This window comes from Pleurodeles waltl, unplaced genomic scaffold (assembly GCF_031143425.1).
Source record: "Pleurodeles waltl isolate 20211129_DDA unplaced genomic scaffold, aPleWal1.hap1.20221129 scaffold_91, whole genome shotgun sequence".
NCBI lineage: Eukaryota > Metazoa > Chordata > Amphibia > Caudata > Salamandridae > Pleurodeles > Pleurodeles waltl.
In genome coordinates this window covers 1,348,637-1,371,310 of record NW_027150403.1, presented here as the reverse complement: position 1 = coordinate 1,371,310, position 22,674 = coordinate 1,348,637, and the positions used below count along the sequence as shown (strand labels likewise).

The following is a 22,674-nucleotide window of genomic DNA, read 5'->3' as shown; positions in this document are numbered from 1 at the left end:
GGCACTGATGTGAAAAGCAGACCCTTTCTGGTAGTTGTAACCCGCTGCAAGTCATGGACCCTTGCACCTTAGACTTCCCAACCAGAAGCACTGAAGGGCCTGCTAGCTCTTGAGCCAGAGGAGCATGCCTCTTGGATTCAAGCACACTTGCTCGATCAGCGCTCAATCAGGCGAGATTTATATTAGTGGCTCATAGGCCTGAAACACTCACCTGGGAGACGCAGGGTGGCTGATTTCCCGGAATGGCCCTTGATGGGGAAATCACCTCCTTTCCCCCGCCTCATTTCAGAATTGTGTGCTAGTCGCAAGACAGTGTTCAGGGGTTCATGGGTACTGCCTACTCCCAGCTGCCTCTCTGTCTTCTTCATGTAAATTGCAAGTCACGAGGAGGCACCATTGCCAATATGCTCCGCCCACCTAACCAAGAAACCTAGTTTGAGCTTGTCTGCCGGTGTTGTTGCAGGGGCAGTGTCTTCTTTGCCCAAAAGGTGGCAGGAGAGCCTCACTTCAAACGATAGAATCAACTGCTTAAGTAGAAACCAGCATGGCAGTTACTGTCATAAAGTGCAGCTCTAACAGAAGGTGTGCCTGAGACGCCCCTTCCAGTAATACACAGAATTTTGATTGAGGGCCCAGCCGATGGGTTGGTGGATTTCTCCTCACATGCCACAGCAGCTTCCAAAGATAGTGGTGTGAGGAGCTGGCTCTGCAAGCAGAGCAAGATTTAAGGGAAGAAAATACACCTGTCAGAAGTGGGATTTGAACCCACTCCTCCATGAAGAGACCAGAAGGCTCAGCTTCACTGAAGATCAAGCTCTCTTGAGTCTGGTGCCTTAGAACACTCGGCCATCCTGACAGCCAAAACAGTGTGCAGGTCGGACTCTTCAGTCTGCACTTGTTGATTTTGCCGCTTGCAATGTTCCTATCAAAGTCACAGCTTTAAAGGCACCACAATATAACATGGCCAAGAAAAAAAAAAAAAAACAGAACAAGAAACAATGCATATGCACGACCAGCGAGGGATTAAGATTACTTTTTAGCGTCCTGCAATAGTAAAGCACGTTTTACACAGGTCACAAGTTTTTAAAGGTCATTTCTGTCTAAGTGTGCATTGAGAGAGACTGAGGTTTTAGGGAGCAAACACAAAAGCTGCTGCTGCCAAGTGTTTCTGCCCGGTCTCGAACCGGGGACCTTTCGCATGTGAGGCGAACGTGATAACCACTACACTACAGAAACAAGCTTGCTGGTTTGACTGAAGGAGCACGGTTCCCCTCATATGTTTGCACGATTTCCTCTATACTTTATCAGCAGTTGCTCGGAATGCGAGGGGTAAGTGTGAAAATTGCAGCGGTGTCAGCCAGCATGCATACACTCAGACGTCCTGAAAAATCCCACAGCTGCGGGCAGAGACAGACAAATATCTGATGCCTAAATGCCAGGAAGGAGAGCCTGTGAAATCATCACACAGGGCGCACTGAGAGCAAGCAGGAAGGAAGCCAAGGCATTGTAATCCATTTTTCGCCTGAGGCAAAAAATATGTTTTGCGCAACAATGCTTCGAGTGGAATGAGAAATGTTGAGGGGTTGTGTATTTTGAGCAGGATTTGATTGTTTTCCGCTAAAATGGGCTCGTCCGGGATTTGAACCTGGGACCTCTCGCACACTAAGCGAGAATCATACCCCTAGACCAACGAGCCTAGGCACAGAAATGCAACGGCTCCGACCCTGCTCGGAGGGTTGGTGACAGAGAGTGGGAGACTACATCCCAAAGCAAGAAACTGCACATGGTGCTCTCTTCTGCAGTACGACTAGAGTCATTTGCATGGTCTTCATCGAACATGACATAAAAAGCCTCTATCCTTTAGACATTTTGGCCCAGATTTACAAGAAAATTACTAAGCGCGACGCTGTGCCAAATTTGCAAGCCCCACGCGCCGTCATTTTCAAAATGCAGGGAAGCGCCGTATTTAGTAGAATACAGCGCACCCCTGTGCTTCCCCCTGCGCCAGCTCTAAATTAGCTGCTGAGCGCCAACGCAGCCGTTCTTGCACCATGGTACAAGGATGACTGCGTTGAGGGGGAAATTGTTTTTGTGCAGGAAGGGACACCTTCCTGCCCAAAAAAAAAATCTTCAATGTTGATTTGCTCTTACTTCTATGTGTGCTGCAGAATGCATCACACATAGAAAGAGCAAAAACAAGGAGAAATGAAAACATTTCTCCTCAGTGCGCCACTCTAACGACACCCCTGGGATGGCGTTGGATTTTGGTGCTGACGCAGATTTACGCCAACTCCTAAATCTGGAGCAGCATCAAAATGCTATGGTGTTGCTGTGGCACACTCCCAACAACACCCATTGCACGCCCCTTCCAGGGAACGCGCTGCGTGCTAAGGGGCTGTATTTACAAGGTGGTGTTAAGCCACAAAAAGTGGCTGAACGCCATCTTGTAAATACCGCGCAGTGCATAGTGCCACCGGGGCGTCACTAAAAGTGATGCTCCGGTGGCGATAGGGCCTTGTAAGTCTGGCACTTTATTTGCTCAAGGTGTGTGTTCTTGGTGAGGGCAGGAAAGCTATTTTCGCTCTCGTACCTTCCTTCCTTGGCTGGCTTGAATGCTGTAGGCTCAGGCTTCATTGCAAAGGTCAAACAGTGAGCAACTGACTGCCGTAAGCTGGCGCAACTCCTCTTGGTGAGCTGTGACAGATGCCCCAGGAGCGTAGTACCTCACGATGGTGAGGGATAGACACAGTCTCTTTTATCTCAGCTTGCCTGTCAGGTGAGGCAGGAAATGCAAATACTGTGAAAAAGCCCAGCGACTCGAACCAGGGACCTTTCGCATGTGAGGTGCGCATGATAACCACTACACTAGACAAACAGACACACTTGCCGGTTTGCTTCATGTGGCTATGCATTGTACTGGAACCACCACACTATGGAAACAGACACACCTGCTTGCTTTATGTGGCTATGCATTGGACTGGGATGCAAGGATGAGGGCCAATGTTCATGACGCTCAAAGCTGAGCCTTCCGGAACACGATCTCTTCCCTTGGAAGAAAGGAACTGGGATCACTTTCATTCCAAGAGGTGATTTCAGAACTGGACCCGAAATTACCATGGAGAAGCACTGTGCATTTAATGTTCCTACGAGCACTGCTGCTCCAGCACAGAAAAGCAGTTGCAAAGAAATCTCGCATACCTTCATGATGCTGAACCGTCTCGACGCTAGTATAAAGCATGTAATGCATTGCAACATGACATCTTACAAGAGTGAAAAGCAGAAATACTCCTGTTTAAAACACAGACTGAACCTATAGAGGTAGGGGTTTGTCTGGGATTTGAACCGAGGTCCTCTCACACCCGAAGCGAGAATCATACCCCTATACCAACTAGACTGCCGCTGCATAGTCATTTGAAACATCTTCTGAAGCGTCTTTCCGAAAAGCAGGGCCATTTGGAGGCTCTCTCTCTCTAAGCGTGCCATAGCAATTCATGTTTTCTGTCAAGGATTTTTTGTTTGTCTCTAGCAAGGCAAGAGGTAGTCAAAATGCCCTGTGCCAGTGAGCTGAACTAGGGCACTGATGTGAAAAGCAGACCCTTTCTGGTAGTTGTAATCCGCTGCAAGTCATGGACCCTTGCACCTTAGACTTCCCAACCAGAAGCACTGAAGGGCCTGCTAGCTCTTGAGCCAGAGGAGCATGCCTCTTGGATTCAAGCACACTTGCTCGATCAGCGCTCGATCAGGCGAGATTTATATTAGTGGCTCATAGGCCTGAAACACTCACCTGGGAGACGCAGGGTGGCTGATTTCCCGGAATGGCCCTTGATGGGGAAATCACCTCCTTTCCCCCGCCTCATTTCAGAATTGTGTGCTAGTCGCAAGACAGTGTTCAGGGGTTCATGGGTACTGCCTACTCCCAGCTGCCTCTCTGTCTTCTTCATGTAAATTGCAAGTCACGAGGAGGCACCATTGCCAATATGCTCCGCCCACCTAACCAAGAAACCTAGTTTGAGCTTGTCTGCCTGTGTTGTTGCAGGGGCAGTGTCTTCTTTGCCCAAAAGGTGGCAGGAGAGCCTCACTTCAAACGATAGAATCAACTGCTTAAGTAGAAACCAGCATGGTAGTTACTGTCTAAAAGTGCAGCTCTAACAGAAGGTGTGCCTGAGACGCCCCTTCCAGTAATACACAGAATTTAGATTGAGGGCCCAGCCGATGGGTTGGTGGATTTCTCCTCACATGCCACAGCAGCTTCCAAAGATAGTGGTGTGAGGAGCTGGCTCTGCAAGCAGAGCAAGATTTAAGGGATGAAAATACACCTGTCAGAAGAGGGATTTGAACCCACGCCTCCATGAAGAGACCAGAAGGCTCAGCTTCACTGAAGATCAAGCTCTCTTGAGTCTGGCGCCTTAGACCACTCGGCCATCCTGACAGCCGAAACAGTGTGCAGGTCGGACTCTTCAGTCTGCACTTGTTGATTTTGCCGCTTGCAATGTTCCTATCAAAGTCACAGCTTTAAAGGCCCCACAATATAACATGGCCAAGAAAAAAAAAAAAAAACAGAACAAGAAACAATGCATATGCACGACCACCGAGGGATTAAGATTACTTTTTAGCGTCCTGCAATAGTAAAGCACGTTTTACACAGGTCACAAGTTTTTAAAGGTCATTTCTGTCTAAGTGTGCATTGAGAGAGACTGAGGTTTTAGGGAGCAAACACAAAAGCTGCTGCTGCCAAGTGTTTCTGCCCGGTCTCGAACCGGGGACCTTTCGCATGTGAGGCGAACGTGATAACCACTACACTACAGAAACAAGCTTGCTGGTTTGACTGAAGGAGCACGGTTCCCCTCATATGTTTGCACGATTTCCTCTATACTTTATCAGCAGTTGCTCGGAATGCGAGGGGTAAGTGTGAAAATTGCAGCGGTGTCAGCCAGCATGCATACACTCAGACGTCCTGAAAAATCCCACAGCTGCGGGCAGAGACAGACAAATATCTGATGCCTAAATGCCAGGAAGGAGAGCCTGTGAAATCATCACACAGGGCGCACTGAGAGCAAGCAGGAAGGAAGCCAAGGCATTGAAATCCATTTTTCGCCTGAGGCAAAAAATATGTTTTGCGCAACAATGCTTCGAGTGGAATGAGAAATGTTGAGGGGTTGTGTATTTTGAGCAGGATTTGATTGTTTTCCGCTAAAATGGGCTCGTCCGGGATTTGAACCTGGGACCTCTCGCACACTAAGCGAGAATCATACCCCTAGACCAACGAGCCTAGGCACAGAAATGCAACGGCTCCGACCCTGCTCGGAGGGTTGGTGACAGAGAGTGGGAGACTACATCCCAAAGCAAGAAACTGCACATGGTGCTCTCTTCTGCAGTACGACTAGAGTCATTTGCATGGTCTTCATTGAACATGACATAAAAAGCCTCTATCCTTTAGACATTTTGGCCCAGATTTACAAGAAAATGACTAAGCGCGACGCTGTGCCAAATTTGCAAGCCCCACGCGCCGTCATTTTCAAAATGCAGGGAAGCGCCGTATTTAGTAGAATACAGCGCACCCCTGTGCTTCCCCCTGCGCCAGCTCTAAATTAGCTGCTGAGCGCCAACGCAGCCGTTCTTGCACCATGGTACAAGGATGACTGCGTTGAGGGGGAAATTGTTTTTGTGCAGGAAGGGACACCTTCCTGCCCAAAAAAAAAATCTTCAATGTTGATTTGCTCTTACTTCTATGTGTGCTGCAGAATGCATCACACATAGAAAGAGCAAAAACAAGGAGAAATGAAAACATTTCTCCTCAGTGCGCCACTCTAACGACACCCCTGGGATGGCGTTGGATTTTGGTGCTGACGCAGATTTACGCCAACTCCTAAATCTGGAGCAGCATCAAAATGCTATGGTGTTGCTGTGGCACACTCCCAACAACACCCATTGCACGCCCCTTCCAGGGAACGCGCTGCGTGCTAAGGGGCTGTATTTACAAGGTGGTGTTAAGCCACAAAAAGTGGCTGAACGCCATCTTGTAAATACCGCGCAGTGCATAGTGCCACCGGGGCGTCACTAAAAGTGATGCTCCGGTGGCGATAGGGCCTTGTAAGTCTGGCACTTTATTTGCTCAAGGTGTGTGTTCTTGGTGAGGGCAGGAAAGCTATTTTCGCTCTCGTACCTTCCTTCCTTGGCTGGCTTGAATGCTGTAGGCTCAGGCTTCATTGCAAAGGTCAAACAGTGAGCAACTGACTGCCGTAAGCTGGCGCAACTCCTCTTGGTGAGCTGTGACAGATGCCCCAGGAGCGTAGTACCTCACGATGGTGAGGGATAGACACAGTCTCTTTTATCTCAGCTTGCCTGTCAGGTGAGGCAGGAAATGCAAATACTGTGAAAAAGCCCAGCGACTCGAACCAGGGACGTTTCGCATGTGAGGTGCGCATGATAACCACTACACTACACAAACAGACACACTTGCCGGTTTGCTTCATGTGGCTATGCATTGTACTGGAACCACCACACTATGGAAACAGACACACCTGCTTGCTTTATGTGGCTATGCATTGGACTGGGATGCAAGGATGAGGGCCAATGTTCATGACGCTCAAAGCTGAGCCTTCCGGAACACGATCTCTTCCCTTGGAAGAAAGGAACTGGGATCACTTTCATTCCAAGAGGTGATTTCAGAACTGGACCCGAAATTACCATGGAGAAGCACTGTGCATTTAATGTTCCTACGAGCACTGCTGCTCCAGCACAGAAAAGCAGTTGCAAAGAAATCTCGCATACCTTCATGATGCTGAACCGTCTCGACGCCAGTATAAAGCATGTAATGCATTGCAACATGACATCTTACAAGAGTGAAAAGCAGAAATACTCATGTTTAAAACACAGACTGAACCTATAGAGGTAGGGGTTTGTCTGGGATTTGAACCGAGGTCCTCTCACACCTGAAGCGAGAATCATACCCCTATACCAACTAGACTGCCGCTGCATAGTCATTTGAAACATCTTCTGAAGCGTCTTTCCGAAAAGCAGGGCCATTTGGAGGCTCTCTCTCTCTAAGCGTGCCATAGCAATTCATGTTATCTGTCAAGGATTTTTTGTTTGTCTCTAGCAAGGCAAGAGGTAGTCAAAATGCCCTGTGCCAGTGAGCTGAACTAGGGCACTGATGTGAAAAGCAGACCCTTTCTGGTAGTTGTAATCCGCTGCAAGTCATGGACCCTTGCACGTTAGACTTCCCAACCAGAAGCACTGAAGGGCCTGCTAGCTCTTGAGCCAGAGGAGCATGCCTCTTGGATTCAAGCACACTTGCTCGATCAGCGCTCGATCAGGCGAGATTTATATTAGTGGCTCATAGGCCTGAAACACTCACCTGGGAGACGCAGGGTGGCTGATTTCCCGGAATGGCCCTTGATGGGGAAATCACCTCCTTTCCCCCGCCTCATTTCAGAATTGTGTGCTAGTCGCAAGACAGTGTTCAGGGGTTCATGGGTACTGCCTACTCCCAGCTGCCTCTCTGTCTTCTTCATGTAAATTGCAAGTCACGAGGAGGCACCATTGCCAATATGCTCCGCCCACCTAACCAAGAAACCTAGTTTGAGCTTGTCTGCCTGTGTTGTTGCAGGGGCAGTGTCTTCTTTGCCCAAAAGGTGGCAGGAGAGCCTCACTTCAAACGATAGAATCAACTGCTTAAGTAGAAACCAGTATGGTAGTTACTGTCTAAAAGTGCAGCTCTAACAGAAGGTGTGCCTGAGACGCCCCTTCCAGTAATACACAGAATTTTGATTGAGGGCCCAGCCGATGGGTTGGTGGATTTCTCCTCACATGCCACAGCAGCTTCCAAAGATAGTGGTGTGAGGAGCTGGCTCTGCAAGCAGAGCAAGATTTAAGGGAAGAAAATACACCTGTCAGAAGTGGGATTTGGACACACGCCTCCATGAAGAGACCAGAAGGCTCAGCTTCACTGAAGATCAAGCTCTCTTAAGTCTGGCGCCTTAGACCACTCAGCCATCCTGACAGCCAAAACAGTGTGCAGGTCGGACTCTTCAGTCTGCACTTGTTGATTTTGCCGCTTGCAATGTTCCTATCAAAGTCACAGCTTTAAAGGCCCCACAATATAACATGGCCAAGAAAAAAAAAAAAAAACAGAACAAGAAACAATGCACATGCACGACCACCGAGGGATGCAGATAACTTTTTAGCGTCCTGCAATAGTAAAGCACGTTTTACACAGGTCACAAGTTTTTAAAGGTCATTTCGGTCTAAGTGTGCATTGAGAGAGACTGAGGTTTTAGAGAGCAAACACAAAAGCTGCTGCTGCCAAGTGTTTCTGCCCGGTCTCGAACTGGGGACCTTTCGCGTGTGAGGCAAACGTGATAACCACTACACTACAGAAACAAGCTTGCTGGTTTGACTGAAGGAGCACAGTTCCCCTCATATGTTTGCACGATTTCCTCTATACTTTATCAGCAGTTGCTCGGAATGCGAGGGGTAAGTGTGAAAATTGCAGCGGTGTCAGCCAGCATGCATACACTCAGACGTCCTGAAAAATCCCACAGCTGCGGGCAGAGACAGACAAATATCTGATGCCTAAATGCCAGGAAGGAGAGCCTGTGAAATCATCACACAGGGCGCACTGAGAGCAAGCAGGAAGGAAGCCAAGGCATTGTAATCCATTTTTCGCCTGAGGCAAAAAATATGTTTTGCGCAACAATGCTTCGAGTGGAATGAGAAATGTTGAGGGGTTGTGTATTTTGAGCAGGATTTGATTGTTTTCCGCTAAAATGGGCTCGTCCGGGATTTGAACCTGGGACCTCTCGCACCCTAAGCGAGAATCATACCCCTAGACCAACGAGCCTGGGCACAGAAATGCAATGGCTCCGACCCTGCTCGGAGGGTTGGTGACAGAGAGTGGGAGACTACATCCCAAAGCAAGAAACTGCACATGGTGCTCTCTTCTGCAGTATGACTAGAGTCATTTGCATGGTCTTCATCGAACATGACATAAAAAGCCTCTATCCTTTAGACATTTTGGCCCAGATTTACAAGAAAAAGACTAAGCGCGACGCTGTGCCAAATTTGCAAGCCCCACGCGCCGTCATTTTCAAAATGCAGGGAAGCGCCGTATTTAGTAGAATACAGCGCACCCCTGTGCTTCCCCCTGCGCCAGCTCTAAATTAGCTGCTGAGCGCCAACGCAGCCGTTCTTGCACCATGGTACAAGGATGACTGCGTTGAGGGGGAAATTGTTTTTGTGCAGGAAGGGACACCTTCCTGCCCAAAAAAAAAATCTTCAATGGTGATTTGCTCTTACTTCTATGTGTGCTGCAGAATGCATCACACATAGAAAGAGCAAAAACAAGGAGAAATGAAAACATTTCTCCTCAGTGCGCCACTCTAACGACACCCCTGGGATGGCGTTGGATTTTGGTGCTGACGCAGATTTACGCCAACTCCTAAATCTGGAGCAGCATCAAAATGTTATGGTGTTGCTGTGGCACACTCCCAACAACACCCATTGCACGCTTCTTCCAGGGAACGCGCTGCGTGCTAAGGGGCCGTATTTACAAGGTGGTGTTAAGCCACAAAAAGTGGCTGAACGCCATCTTGTAAATACCGCGCAGTGCATAGTGCCACCGGGGCGTCACTAAAAGTGATGCTCCGGTGGCGATAGGGCCTTGTAAGTCTGGCACTTTATTTGCTCAAGGTGTGTGTTCTTGGTGAGGGCAGGAAAGCTATTTTCGCTCTCGTACCTTCCTTCCTTGGCTGGCTTGAATGCTGTAGGCTCAGGCTTCATTGCAAAGGTCAAACAGTGAGCAACTGACTGCCGTAAGCTGGCGCAACTCCTCTTGGTGAGCTGTGACAGATGCCCCAGGAGCGTAGTACCTCACAATGGTGAGGGATAGACACAGTCTCTTTTATCTCAGGATGCCTGTCAGGTGAGGCAGGAAATGCAAATACTGTGAAAAAGCCCAGCGACTCGAACCAGGGACCTTTCGCATGTGAGGTGCGCATGATAACCACTACACTACACAAACAGACACACTTGCCGGCTTGCTTCATGTGGCTATGCATTGTACTGGAACCACCACACTATGGAAAAAGACACACCTGCTTGCTTTATGTGGCTATGCATTGGACTGGGATGCAAGGATGAGGGCCAATGTTCATGACGCTCAAAGCTGAGCCTTCCGGAACACAATCTCTTCCCTTGGAAGAAAGGAACTGGGATCACTTTCATTCCAAGAGGTGATTTCAGAAGTGGACCCGAAATTACCATGGAGAAGCATTGTGCATTTAATGTTCCTATGAGCACTGCTGCTCCAGCACAGAAAAGCAGTTGCAAAGAAATCTCGCATACCTTCATGATGCTGAACCGTCTCGACGCCAGTATAAAGCATGTATTGCATTGCAACATGACATCTTACAAGAGTGAAAAGCATAAATACTGCTGTTTAAAACACAGACTGAACCTATAAAGGTAGGGGTTTGTCTGGGATTTGAACCGAGGTCCTCTCACACCCGAAGCGAGAATCATACCCCTATACCAACTAGACTGCCGCTGCATAGTCATTTGAAACATCTTCTGAAGCGTCTTTCTGAAAAGCAGGGCCATTTGGAGGCTCTCTCTCTCTAAGCGTGCCATAGCAATTGATGTTTTCTGTCAAGGATTTTTTGTTTGTCTCTAGCAAGGCAAGAGGTAGTCAAAATGCCCTGTGCCAGTGAGCTGAACTAGGGCACTGATGTGAAAAGCAGACCCTTTCTGGTAGTTGTAACCCGCTGCAAGTCATGGACCCTTGCACCTTAGACTTCCCAACCAGAAGCACTGAAGGGCCTGCTAGCTCTTGAGCCAGAGGAGCATGCCTCTTGGATTCAAGCACACTTGCTCGATCAGCGCTCAATCAGGCGAGATTTATATTAGTGGCTCATAGGCCTGAAACACTCACCTGGGAGACGCAGGGTGGCTGATTTCCCGGAATGGCCCTTGATGGGGAAATCACCTCCTTTCCCCCGCCTCATTTCAGAATTGTGTGCTAGTCGCAAGACAGTGTTCAGGGGTTCATGGGTACTGCCTACTCCCAGCTGCCTCTCTGTCTTCTTCATGTAAATTGCAAGTCACGAGGAGGCACCATTGCCAATATGCTCCGCCCACCTAACCAAGAAACCTAGTTTGAGCTTGTGTGCCGGTGTTGTTGCAGGGGCAGTGTCTTCTTTGCCCAAAAGGTGGCAGGAGAGCCTCACTTCAAACGATAGAATCAACTGCTTAAGTAGAAACCAGCATGGTAGTTACTGTCATAAAGTGCAGCTCTAACAGAAGGTGTGCCTGAGACGCCCCTTCCAGTAATACACAGAATTTTGATTGAGGGCCCAGCCGATGGGTTGGTGGATTTCTCCTCACATGCCACAGCAGCTTCCAAAGATAGTGGTTTGAGGAGCTGGCTCTGCAAGCAGAGCAAGATTTAAGGGAAGAAAATACACCTGTCAGAAGTGGGATTTGAACCCACGCCTCCATGAAGAGACCAGAAGGCTCAGCTTCACTGAAGATCAAGCTCTCTTGAGCCTGGCGCCTTAGACCACTTGGCCATAGTGACAGCCAAAACAGTGTGCAGGTCGGACTCTTCAGTCTGCACTTGTTGATTTTGCCGCTTGCAATGTTCCTATCAAAGTCACAGCTTTAAAGGCCCCACAATATAACATGGCCAAGAAAAAAAAAAAAAAACAGAACAAGAAACAATGCACATGCACGACCACCGAGGGATGCAGATAACTTTTTAGCGTCCTGCAATAGTAAAGCACGTTTTACACAGGTCACAAGTTTTTAAAGGTCATTTCTGTCTAAGTGTGCATTGAGAGAGACTGAGGTTTTAGGGAGCAAACACAAAAGCTGCTGCTGCCAAGTGTTTCTGCCCGGTCTCGAACCGGGGACCTTTCGCGTGTGAGGCGAACGTGATAACCACTACACTACAGAAACAAGCTTGCTGGTTTGACTGAAGGAGCACAGTTCCCCTCATATGTTTGCACAATTTCCTCTATACTTTATCAGCAGTTGCTCGGAATGCGAGGGGTAAGTGTGAAAATTGCAGCGGTGTCAGCCAGCATGCATACACTCAGACGTCCTGAAAAATCCCACAGCTGCGGGCAGAGACAGACAAATATCTGATGCCTAAATGCCAGGAAGGAGAGCCTGTGAAATCATCACACAGGGCGCACTGAGAGCAAGCAGGAAGGAAGCCAAGGCATTGCAATCCATTTTTCGCCTGAGGCAAAAAATATGTTTTGCGCAACAATGCTTCGAGTGGAATGAGAAATGTTGAGGGGTTGTGTATTTTGAGCAGGATTTGATTGTTTTCCGCTAAAATGGGCTCGTCCGGGATTTGAACCTGGGACCTCTCGCACCCTAAGCGAGAATCATACCCCTAGACCAACGAGCCTGGGCACAGAAATGCAATGGCTCCGACCCTGCTCGGAGGGTTGGTGACAGAGAGTGGGAGACTACATCCCAAAGCAAGAAACTGCACATGGTGCTCTCTTCTGCAGTATGACTAGAGTCATTTGCATGGTCTTCATCGAACATGACATAAAAAGCCTCTATCCTTTAGACATTTTGGCCCAGATTTACAAGAAAATGACTAAGCGCGACGCTGTGCCAAATTTGCAAGCCCCACGTGCCGTCATTTTCAAAATGCAGGGAAGCGCCGTATTTAGTAGAATACAGCGCACCCCTGTGCTTCCCCCTGCGCCAGCTCTAAATTAGCTGCTGAGCGCCAACGCAGCCGTTCTTGCACCATGGTACAAGGATGACTGCGTTGAGGGGGAAATTGTTTTTGTGCAGGAAGGGACACCTTCCTGCCCAAAAAAAAAATCTTCAATGGTGATTTGCTCTTACTTCCATGTGTGCTGCAGAATGCACCACACATAGAAAGAGCAAAAACAAGGAGAAATGAAAACATTTCTCCTCAGTGCGCCACTCTAACGACACCCCTGGGATGGCGTTGGATTTTGGTGCTGACGCAGATTTACGCCAACTCCTAAATCTGGAGCAGCATCAAAATGCTATGGTGTTGCTGTGGCACACTCCCAACAACACCCATTGCACGCCCCTTCCAGGGAACGCGCTGCGTGCTAAGGGGCCGTATTTACAAGGTGGTGTTAAGCCACAAAAAGTGGCTGAACGCCATCTTGTAAATACCGCGCAGTGCATAGTGCCACCGGGGCGTCACTAAAAGTGATGCTCCGGTGGCGATAGGGCCTTGTAAGTCTGGCACTTTATTTGCTCAAGGTGTGTGTTCTTGGTGAGGGCAGGAAAGCTATTTTCGCTCTCGTACCTTCCTTCCTTGGCTGGCTTGAATGCTGTAGGCTCAGGCTTCATTGCAAAGGTCAAACAGTGAGCAACTGACTGCCGTAAGCTGGCGCAACTCCTCTTGGTGAGCTGTGACAGATGCCCCAGGAGCGTAGTACCTCACGATGGTGAGGGATAGACACAGTCTCTTTTATCTCAGCTTGCCTGTCAGGTGAGGCAGGAAATGCAAATACTGTGAAAAAGCCCAGCGACTCGAACCAGGGACCTTTCGCATGTGAGGTGCGCATGATAACCAGTACACTACACAAACAGACACACTTGCCGGCTTGCTTCATGTGGCTATGCATTGTACTGGAACCACCACACTATGGAAACAGACACACCTGCTTGCTTTATGTGGCTATGCATTGGACTGGGATGCAAGGATGAGGGCCAATGTTCATGACGCTCAAAGCTGAGCCTTCCGGAACACGATCTCTTCCCTTGGAAGAAAGGAACTGGGATCACTTTCATTCCAAGAGGTGATTTCAGAACTGGACCCGAAATTACCATGGAGAAGCACTGTGCATTTAATGTTCCTACGAGCACTGCTGCTCCAGCACAGAAAAGCAGTTGCAAAGAAATCTCGCATACCTTCATGATGCTGAACCGTCTCGACGCCAGTATAAAGCATGTATTGCATTGCAACATGACATCTTACAAGAGTGAAAAGCATAAATACTCCTGTTTAAAACACAGACTGAACCTATAAAGGTAGGGGTTTGTCTGGGATTTGAACCGAGGTCCTCTCATACCCGAAGCAAGAATCATACCCCTATACCAACTAGACTGCTGCTGCATAGTCATTTGAAACATCTTCTGAAGCGTCTTTCCGAAAAGCAGGGCCATTTGGAGGCTCTCTCTCTCTAAGCGTGCCATAGCAATTGATGTTTTCTGTCAAGGATTTTTTGTTTGTCTCTAGCAAGGCAAGAGGTAGTCAAAATGCCCTGTGCCAGTGAGCTGAACTAGGGCACTGATGTGAAAAGCAGACCCTTTCTGGAAGTTGTAACCCGCTGTAAGTCATGGACCCTTGCACCTTAGACTTCCCAACCAGAAGCACTGAAGGGCCTGCTAGCTCTTGAGCCAGAGGAGCATGCCTCTTGGATTCAAGCACACTTGCTCGATCAGCGCTCGATCAGGCGAGATTTATATTAGTGGCTCATAGGCCTGAAACACTCACCTGGGAGACGCAGGGTGGCTGATTTCCCGGAATGGCCCTTGATGGGGAAATCACCTCCTTTCCCCCGCCTCATTTCAGAATTGTGTGCTAGTCGCAAGACAGTGTTCAGGGGTTCATGGGTACTGCCTACTCCCAGCTGCCTCTCTGTCTTCTTCATGTAAATTGCAAGTCACGAGGAGGCACCATTGCCAATATGCTCCGCCCACCTAACCAAGAAACCTAGTTTGAGCTTGTCTGCCTGTGTTGTTGCAGGGGCAGTGTCTTCTTTGCCCAAAAGGTGGCAGGAGAGCCTCACTTCAAACGATAGAATCAACTGCTTAAGTAGAAACCAGCATGGTAGTTACTGTCATAAAGTGCAGTTCTAACAGAAGGTGTGCCTGAGACGCCCCTTCCAGTAATACACAGAATTTTGATTGAGGGCCCAGCCGATGGGTTGGTGGATTTCTCCTCACATGCCACAGCAGCTTCCAAAGATAGTGGTTTGAGGAGCTGGCTCTGCAAGCAGAGCAAGATTTAAGGGAAGAAAATACACCTGTCAGAAGTGGGATTTGAACCCACGCCTCCATGAAGAGACCAGAAGGCTCAGCTTCACTGAAGATCAAGCTCTCTTGAGCCTGGCGCCTTAGACCACTCGGCCATAGTGACAGCCAAAACAGTGTGCAGGTCGGACTCTTCAGTCTGCACTTGTTGATTTTGCCGCTTGCAATGTTCCTATCAAAGTCACAGCTTTAAAGGCCCCACAATATAACATGGCCAAGAAAAAAAAAAAAAAACAGAACAAGAAACAATGCACATGCACGACCACCGAGGGATGCAGATAACTTTTTAGCGTCCTGCAATAGTAAAGCACGTTTTACACAGGTCACAAGTTTTTAAAGGTCATTTCTGTCTAAGTGTGCATTGAGAGAGACTGAGGTTTTAGGGAGCAAACACAAAAGCTGCTGCTGCCAAGTGTTTCTGCCCGGTCTCGAACCGGGGACCTTTCGCGTGTGAGGCGAACGTGATAACCACTACACTACAGAAACAAGCTTGCTGGTTTGACTGAAGGAGCACAGTTCCCCTCATATGTTTGCACAATTTCCTCTATACTTTATCAGCAGTTGCTCGGAATGCGAGGGGTAAGTGTGAAAATTGCAGCGGTGTCAGCCAGCATGCATACACTCAGACGTCCTGAAAAATCCCACAGCTGCGGGCAGAGACAGACAAATATCTGATGCCTAAATGCCAGGAAGGAGAGCCTGTGAAATCATCACACAGGGCGCACTGAGAGCAAGCAGGAAGGAAGCCAAGGCATTGCAATCCATTTTTCGCCTGAGGCAAAAAATATGTTTTGCGCAACAATGCTTCGAGTGGAATGAGAAATGTTGAGGGGTTGTGTATTTTGAGCAGGATTTGATTGTTTTCCGCTAAAATGGTCTCGTCCGGGATTTGAACCCGGGACCTCTCGCACCCTAAGCGAGAATCATACCCCTAGACCAACGAGCCTGGGCACAGAAACGCAACGGCTCCGACCCTGCTCGGAGGGTTGGTGACAGAGAGTGGGAGACTACATCCCAAAGCAAGAAACTGCACATGGTGCTCTCTTCTGCAGTACGACTAGAGTCATTTGCATGGTCTTCATCGAACATGACATAAAAAGCCTCTATCCTTTAGACATTTTGGCCCAGATTTACAAGAAAATGACTAAGCGCGACGCTGTGCCAAATTTGCAAGCCCCACGCGCCGTCATTTTCAAAATGCAGGGAAGCGCCGTATTTAGTAGAATACAGCGCACCCCTGTGCTTCCCCCTGCGCCAGCTCTAAATTAGCTGCTGAGCGCCAACGCAGCCGTTCTTGCACCATGGTACAAGGATGACTGCGTTGAGGGGGAAATTGTTTTTGTGCAGGAAGGGACACCTTCCTGCCCAAAAAAAAAATCTTCAATGGTGATTTGCTCTTACTTCTATGTGTGCTGCAGAATGCATCACACATAGAAAGAGCAAAAACAAGGAGAAATGAAAACATTTCTCCTCAGTGTGCCACTCTAACGACACCCCTGGGATGGCGTTGGATTTTGGCGCTGACGCAGATTTACGCCAACTCCTAAATCTGGAGCAGCATCAAAATGCTATGGTGTTGCTGTGGCACACTCCCAACAACACCCATTGCACGCCCCTTCCAGGGAACGCGCTGCGTGCTAAGGGGCCGTATTTACAAGGTGGTGTTAAGCCACAAAAAGTGGCTGAACGCCATCTTGTAAATACCGCGCAGTGCATAGTGCCACCGGGGCGTCACTAAAAGTGATGCTCCGGTGGCGATAGGGCCTTGTAAGTCTGGCACTTTATTTGCTCAAGGTGTGTGTTCTTGGTGAGGGCAGGAAAGCTATTTTCGCTCTCGTACCTTCCTTCCTTGGCTGGTTTGAATGCTGTAGGCTCAGGCTTCATTGCAAAGGTCAAACAGTGAGCAACTGACTGCCGTAAGCTGGCGCAACTCCTCTTGGTGAGCTGTGACAGATGCCCCAGGAGCGTAGTACCTCACGATGGTGAGGGATAGACACAGTCTCTTTTATCTCAGCTTGCCTGTCAGGTGAGGCAGGAAATGCAAATACAGTGAAAAAGCCCAGCGACTCGAACCAGGGACCTTTCGCATGTGAGGTGCGCATGATAACCACTACACTAGACAAACAGACACACTTGCCGGCTTGCTTCATGTGGCTATGCATTGTACTGGAACCACCACACTATGGAAACAGACACACCTGTTTGCTTTATGTGGCTATGCATTGGACTGGGATGCAAGGATGAGGGCCAATGTTCATGACGCTCAAAGCTGAGCCTTCCGGAACACGATCTCTTCCCTTGGAAGAAAGGAACTGGGATCACTTTCATTCCAAGAGGTGATTTCAGAATTGGACCCGAAATTACCATGGAGAAGCACTGTGCATTTAATGTTCCTACGAGCACTGCTGCTCCAGCACAGAAAAGCAGTTGCAAAGAAATCTCGCATACCTTCATGATGCTGAACCGTCTCGACGCCAGTATAAAGCATGTATTGCATTGCAACATGACATCTTACAAGAGTGAAAAGCATAAATACTCCTGTTTAAAACACAGACTGAACCTATAAAGGTAGGGGTTTGTCTGGGATTTGAACCGAGGTCCTCTCACACCCGAAGCGAGAATCATACCCCTATACCAACTAGACTGCCGCTGCATAGTAATTTGAAACATCTTCTGAAGCGTCTTTCCGAAAAGCAGGGCCATTTGGAGGCTCTCTCTCTCTAAGCGTGCCATAGCAATTGATGTTTTCTGTCAAGGATTTTTTGTTTGTCTCTAGCAAGGCAAGAGGTAGTCAAAATGCCCTGTGCCAGTGAGCTGAACTAGGGCACTGTTGTGAAAAGCAGACCCTTTCTGGTAGTTGTAACCCGCTGCAAGTCATGGACCCTTGCACCTTAGACTTCCCAACCAGAAGCACTGAAGGGCCTGCTAACTCTTGAGCCAGAGGAACATGCCTCTTGGATTCAAGCACACTTGCTCGATCAGCGCTCGATCAGGCGAGATTTATATTAGTGGCTCATAGGCCTGAAACAGTCACCTGGGAGACGCAGGGTGGCTGATTTCCCGGAATGGCGCTTGATGGGGAAATCACCTCCTTTCCCCCGCCTCATTTCAGAATTGTGTGCTAGTCGCAAGACAGTGTTCAGGGGTTCATGGGTACTTCCTACTCCCAGCTGCCTCTCTGTCTTCTTCATGTAAATTGCAAGTCACGAGGAGGCACCATTGCCAATATGCTCCGCCCACCTAACCAAGAAACCTAGTTTGAGCTTGTCTGCCTGTGTTGTTGCAGGGGCAGTGTCTTCTTTGCCCAAAAGGTGGCAGGAGAGCCTCACTTCAAACGATAGAATCAACTGCTTAAGTAGAAACCAGCATGGTAGTTACTGTCATAAAGTGCAGCTCTAACAGAAGGTGTGCCTGAGACGCCCCTTCCAGTAATACACAGAATTTTGATTGAGGGCCCAGCCAATGGGTTGGTGGATTTCTCCTCACATGCCACAGCAGCTTCCAAAGATAGTGGTGTGAGGTGCTGGCTCTGCAAGCAGAGCAAGATTTAAGGGAAGAAAATACACCTGTCAGAAGTGGGATTTGAACCTACGCCTCCATGAAGAGACCAGAAGGCTCAGCTTCACTGAAGATCAAGCTCTCTTGAGTCTGGCGCCTTAGACCACTCGGCCATCCTGACAGCCAAAACAGTGTGCAGGTCGGACTCTTCAGTCTGCACTTGTTGATTTTGCCGCTTGCAATGTTCCTATCACAGTCACAGCTTTAAAGGCCCCACAATATAACATGGCCAAGAAAAAAAAAAAAAAACAGAACAAGAAACAATGCACATGCACGACCACCGAGGGATGCAGATAACTTTTTAGCGTCCTGCAATAGTAAAGCACGTTTTACACAGGTCACAAGTTTTTAAAGGTCATTTCTGTCTAAGTGTGCATTGAGAGAGACTGAGGTTTTAGGGAGCAAACACAAAAGCTGCTGCTGCCAAGTGTTTCTGCCCGGTCTCGAAACGGGGACCTTGCGCGTGTGAGGCGAACGTGATAACCACTACACTACAGAAACAAGCTTGCTGGTTTGACTGAAGGAGCACAGTTCCCCTCATATGTTTGCACGATTTCCTCTATACTTTATCAGCAGTTGCTCGGAATGCGAGGGGTAAGTGTGAAAATTGCAGCGGTGTCAGCCAGCATGCATACACTCAGACGTCATGAAAAATCCCACAGCTGCGGGCAGAGACAGACAAATATCTGATGCCTAAATGCCAGGAAGGAGAGCCTGTGAAATCATCACACAGGGCGCACTGAGAGCAAGCAGGAAGGAAGCCAAGGCATTGTAATCCATTTTTCGCCTGAGGCAAAAAATATGTTTTGCGCAACAATGCTTCGAGTGGAATGAGAAATGTTGAGGGGTTGTGTATTTTTAGCAGGATTTGATTGTTTTCCGCTAAAATGGGCTCGTCCGGGATTTGAACCTGGGACCTCTCGCACCCTAAGCGAGAATCATACCCCTAGACCAACGAGCCTGGGCACAGAAATGCAACGGCTCCGACCCTGCTCGGAGGGTTGGTGACAGAGAGTGGGAGACTACATCCCAAAGCAAGAAACTGCACATGGTGCTCTCTTCTGCAGTACGACTAGAGTCATTTGCATGGTCTTCATCGAACATGACGTAAAAAGCCTCTATCCTTTAGACATTTTGGCCCAGATTTACAAGAAAATGACTAAGCGCGACGCTGTGCCAAATTTGCAAGCCCCACGTGCCGTCATTTTCAAAATGCAGGGAAGCGCCGTATTTAGTAGAATACAGCGCACCCCTGTGCTTCCCCCTGCGCCAGCTCTAAATTAGCTGCTGAGCGCCAACGCAGCCGTTCTTGCACCATGGTAGAAGGATGACTGCGTTGAGGGGGAAATTGTTTTTGTGCAGGAAGGGACACCTTCCTGCCCAAAAAAAAAATCTTCAATGGTGATTTGCTCTTACTTCTATGTGTGCTGCAGAATGCATCACACATAGAAAGAGCAAAAACAAGGAGAAATGAAAACATTTCTCCTCAGTGCGCCACTCTAACGACACCCCTGGGATGGCGTTGGATTTTGGTGCTGACGCAGATTTACGCCAACTCCTAAATCTGGAGCAGCATCAAAATGCTATGGTGTTGCTGTGGCACACTCCCAACAACACCCATTGCACGCCCCTTCCAGGGAACGCGCTGCGTGCTAAGGGGCCGTATTTACAAGGTGGTGTTAAGCCACAAAAAGTGGCTGAACGCCATCTTGTAAATACCGCGCAGTGCATAGTGCCACCGGGGCGTCACTAAAAGTGATGCTCCGGTGGCGATAGGGCCTTGTAAGTCTGGCACTTTATTTGCTCAAGGTGTGTGTTCTTGGTGAGGGCAGGAAAGCTATTTTCGCTCTCGTACCTTCCTTCCTTGGCTGGCTTGAATGCTGTAGGCTCAGGCTTCATTGCAAAGGTCAAACAGTGAGCAACTGACTGCCGTAAGCTGGGGCAACTCCTCTTGGTGAGCTGTGACAGATGCCCCAGGAGCGTAGTACCTCACGATGGTGAGGGATAGACACAGTCTCTTTTATCTCAGCTTGCCTGTCAGGTGAGGCAGGAAATGCAAATACTGTGAAAAAGCCCAGCGACTCGAACCAGGGACCTTTCGCATGTGAGGTGCGCATGATAACCACTACACTACACAAACAGACACACTTGCCGGCTTGCTTCATGTGGCTATGCATTGTACTGGAACCACCACACTATGGAAACAGACACACCTGCTTGCTTTATGTGGCTATGCATTGGACTGGGATGCAAGGATGAGGGCCAATGTTCATGACGCTCAAAGCTGAGCCTTCCGGAACACGATCTCTTCCCTTGGAAGAAAGGAACTGGGATCACTTTCATTCCAAGAGGTGATTTCAGAACTGGACCCGAAATTACCATGGAGAAGCACTGTGCATTTAATGTTCCTACGAGCACTGCTGCTCCAGCACAGAAAAGCAGTTGCAAAGAAATCTCGCATACCTTCATGATGCTGAACCGTCTCGACGCCAGTATAAAGCATGTATTGCATTGCAACATGACATCTTACAAGAGTGAAAAGCAGAAATACTCCTGTTTAAAACACAGACTGAACCTATAAAGGTAGGGGTTTGTCTGGGATTTGAACCGAGGTCCTCTCACACTCGAAGCGAGAATCATACCCCTATACCAACTAGACTGCCGCTGCATAGTCATTTGAAACATCTTCTGAAGCGTCTTTCCGAAAAGCAGGGCCATTTGGAGTCTCTCTCTCTCTAAGCGTGACATAGCAATTGATGTTTTCTGTCAAGGATTTTTTGTTTGTCTCTAGCAAGGCAAGAGGTAGTCAAAATGCCCTGTGCCAGTGAGCTGAACTAGGGCACTGATGTGAAAAGCAGACCCTTTCTGGTAGTTGTAACCCGCTGCAAGTCATGGACCCTTGCACCTTAGACTTCCCAACCAGAAGCACTGAAGGGCCTGCTAGCTCTTGAACCAGAGGAGCATGCCTCTTGGATTCAAGCACACTTGCTCGATCAGCGCTCGATCAGGCGAGATTTATATTAGTGGCTCTTAGGCCTGAAACACTCACCTGGGAGATGCAGGGTGGCTGATTTCCCGGAATGGCCCTTGATGGTGAAATCACCTCCTTTCCCCCGCCTCATTTCAGAATTGTGTGCTAGTCGCAAGACAGTGTTCAGGGGTTCATGGGTACTGCCTACTCCCAGCTGCCTCTCTGTCTTGTTCATGTAAATTGCAAGTCACGAGGAGGCACCATTGCCAATATCCTCCGCCCACCTAACCAAGAAACCCAGTTTGAGCTTGTCTGCCTGTGTTGTTGCAGGGGCAGTGTCTTCTTTGCCCAAAAGGTGGCAGGAGAGCCTCACTTCAAACGATAGAATCAACTGCTTAAGTAGAAACCAGCATGGTAGTTACTGTCATAAAGGGCAGCTCTAACAGAAGGTGTGCCTGAGACGCCCCTTCCAGTAATATACAGAATTTTTATTGAGGGCCCAGCCGATGGGTTGGTGAATTTCTCCTCACATGCCACAGCAGCTTCCAAAGATAGTGGTGTGAGGAGCTGGCTCTGCAAGCAGAGCAACATTTAAGGGAAGAAAATACACCTGTCAGAAGTGGGATTTGAACCCACGCCTCCATGAATAGACCAGAAGGCTCAGCTTCACTGAAGATCAAGCTCTCTTGAGTCTGGCGCCTTAGACCACACAGCCATCCTGACAGCCAAAACAGTGTGTTTTGTCGGACTCTTCAGTCTGCACTTGTTGATTTTGCCGCTTGCAATGTTCCTATCAAAGTCACAGCTTTAAAGCCCCACAATATAACATGGCCAAGAAAAAAAAAAAAAAACAGAACAAGAAACAATGCACATGCACCACCACCGAGGGATGCAGATAACTTTTTAGCGTCCTGCAATAGTAAAGCAAGTTTTACACGGGTCACAAGTTTTTAAAGGTCATTTCTGTCTAAGTGTGCATTGAGAGAGACTGAGGTTTTAGGGAGCAAACACAAAAGCTGCTGCTGCAAAGTGTTTCTGCCCGGTCTCGAACCGGGGACCTTTCGCGTGTGAGGCAAACGTGATAACCACTACACTACAGAAAC

General features: G+C 48.6%; 8 non-coding genes across 8 annotated transcripts; all 8 read right to left on the bottom strand.

Moving 5' to 3' along the window:
* Nucleotides 1-1,163: 1,163 nt before the first annotated feature.
* Nucleotides 1,164-1,236, bottom strand: TRNAV-CAC (transfer RNA valine (anticodon CAC)). The gene has a single exon. It is a non-coding gene; the product is annotated as a tRNA-Val (tRNA).
* A 388-nt stretch (nt 1,237-1,624) lies between these two features.
* On the bottom strand, nt 1,625-1,696 carry TRNAT-AGU (transfer RNA threonine (anticodon AGU)). Its single transcript has one exon. It is a non-coding gene; the product is annotated as a tRNA-Thr (tRNA).
* Nucleotides 1,697-4,736: 3,040 nt separating this feature from the next.
* Nucleotides 4,737-4,809, bottom strand: TRNAV-CAC (transfer RNA valine (anticodon CAC)). The gene has a single exon. It is a non-coding gene; the product is annotated as a tRNA-Val (tRNA).
* Nucleotides 4,810-5,197: 388 nt separating this feature from the next.
* On the bottom strand, nt 5,198-5,269 carry TRNAT-AGU (transfer RNA threonine (anticodon AGU)). Its single transcript has one exon. It is a non-coding gene; the product is annotated as a tRNA-Thr (tRNA).
* Nucleotides 5,270-11,882: 6,613 nt separating this feature from the next.
* TRNAV-CAC (transfer RNA valine (anticodon CAC)) lies at nt 11,883-11,955 on the bottom strand. Its single transcript has one exon. It is a non-coding gene; the product is annotated as a tRNA-Val (tRNA).
* A 3,500-nt stretch (nt 11,956-15,455) lies between these two features.
* TRNAV-CAC (transfer RNA valine (anticodon CAC)) lies at nt 15,456-15,528 on the bottom strand. Its single transcript has one exon. It is a non-coding gene; the product is annotated as a tRNA-Val (tRNA).
* Nucleotides 15,529-15,915: 387 nt separating this feature from the next.
* On the bottom strand, nt 15,916-15,988 carry TRNAP-AGG (transfer RNA proline (anticodon AGG)). Its single transcript has one exon. It is a non-coding gene; the product is annotated as a tRNA-Pro (tRNA).
* Nucleotides 15,989-22,601: 6,613 nt separating this feature from the next.
* On the bottom strand, nt 22,602-22,674 carry TRNAV-CAC (transfer RNA valine (anticodon CAC)). Its single transcript has one exon. It is a non-coding gene; the product is annotated as a tRNA-Val (tRNA).